We start from the raw sequence: 2,204 nt of genomic DNA, 5'->3' as shown, positions 1-2,204 counted from the left end.
TGTGTGTGTGTGTGTGTGTTTGTGTGTCTGTGTTTGTCCCCCTCCATCGCTTGATAACCGATGTTGGTGTGTTTACGTACCTGTAACTTAGTGGTTCGGCAAAAGAGACCGATAGAATAAGTACCAGGCTTAGAAAAATAAGTCCCAGGGTCGATTTGTTCGACTAAAGGTGGTGCTCCAGCATGGCCGCAGTCAAATGACTGAAACAAGTAAAAGAATAAAAGAATGAAGAATGTATTTTCAGTGTGTGACCGTGATACAAGCAGTTCGCAATGTAAATGTTCAGTTATTCATTAAAATAAGAAAGTCGTTGTAAAATGGTTTCGCGGGCCGCATGCGATATGTTTAGCTTGGCAGGAATAAAATAAATACATAAATAAATAAATGAACAAACGTTCTTAAGTCCAAAGTATTTCTAGAATTTCATAGTTCTGTCTTATGAAGGAAGTCTGGATAATGGCGTTTTCATTGTAGACAACAATGATCATGGGAATGCTGTAAGTGATAAAACCATCATCGCCGGATTTAAAATCTAATTTGTGTGTGTGTGTGTGTGTGTGTGTATGTGTGTGTGTGTGTGTGTGTGTGTATGTGTGTGTGTGTGTGTGTGTGTGAATGCGGATGTAAATGAATATAGCGCTGAAAGATATACACAACTGTTACAAATCGGTACGTCGAATAAAAAATAACTGTAGCATTTATTATACTTGTGTAGCACTGACGCCCCCAAGTCTCTATCTCCTCCTAAGTGCAGTGAACGAATCACTCGTGTGCTTTCTATGAAAGAAAAAAAAGAAAAGATATAAAAATATTCTCTACAAATGGTCGCAAGCAAGAGAGAACTACTTAAAGTTGCTATAGAATTTGCAGTTGCAACGAATTCTTGTAGCACCGAAGACAATTTTATGACTGGGTTGTCATGAACAGCTGCTAATCAACAGTTTTAATGTCGGCCATATCTACTCTTACAGATGGAGTAAACGTTACAGATGTATGTATGTATGTATGTATGTATGTATGTATGTATGTATGTATTTGTCTGTCTGTCTATCTATCTATCTATCTATCTATTTATTTATCTATCTATCTATCTATCTATTTATCTATCTGTCTGTCTATCTATCTATCTATCTATCTATCTATCTATCTATCTCTATCTGTCTGTCTGTCTATCTGTCTGTCTGTCTGTCTGTCTGTTTATGTATGTATGCATGTATGTCTATATGTAAATATGTATCTACCTATCTACTTACCTTCCTACTACCTGTCTAGAAGTCTACATATATGTCAACCTATCTATCCAGCTATCAGCCTATTCATCTGTATGACTCTCTGTCTATGCATGTATGCATGTATGCATGTATGTATGTATGTATGTATGTATGTATGTATGTATGTATGTATCTACCAACCTATCTATCTATCTATCATTGCATGTGTGTATGTATTTATTTTAATACCTGCATGCACACAAACACATCTTTTTCATTTCTTTTTCTCTTCCTTTCTTTTTCTGTCTGTCTTTCTTCTTCACTCCTGCCTTTCTCCCTTTCTTTCTTTCTTTCTTTCTTTCTTTCCACATTTCTTCACACCCACCTTTCATTAATTTCTTCTGTAATGCCGTTAAATCTTTCTGCTATATTTATCTCTAAACCTAATCTAAAACAAGTTAGACGAAGCAATTGTTTATAAAGCTTAAAATTCAGTGACACAAAAATTGTAAAAATGTGCTCTACACACGAGACCATACTGATATTGCCATTACCATTACCAATTCTTTCAACTAACCTTCATTGTTCCTCAGAGAACAAGAACGCATTTTTATCTACCCTACTTCGCTTCATACATTTACCCTCACCTTTTGCACTGCATACCAAATTGATGGCGGCTCTGGAATATGTTGTAAAGTGTTTATATAAAAGTCTGTATGATGGTGATTAGAAACAAAATACATAGACGCACGTAGACGAATGTGTGTGACCTAGAAGTGTAGATTTATCCAAATAACATACCTTCATGAAAAGCTTAGCTTTTTCAAGGATATATATATACACTAAATGTATCTTTCCAATAACAAGTAACGATAGACGTGCATTGAAATATCAAATATCAAATATTAAAATTATCTTATGGCATATCCCACAATCTCTCTTTTTGCTTGTTTATTTCTTTCTTTCTTTCTTTCTTTCTTTCTTTCTCTCTTC

Source organism: Octopus bimaculoides, chromosome 1 (assembly GCF_001194135.2).
Source record: "Octopus bimaculoides isolate UCB-OBI-ISO-001 chromosome 1, ASM119413v2, whole genome shotgun sequence".
In the NCBI taxonomy this organism is placed as follows: domain Eukaryota; kingdom Metazoa; phylum Mollusca; class Cephalopoda; order Octopoda; family Octopodidae; genus Octopus; species Octopus bimaculoides.
This window is presented reverse-complemented; position numbering follows the sequence as displayed.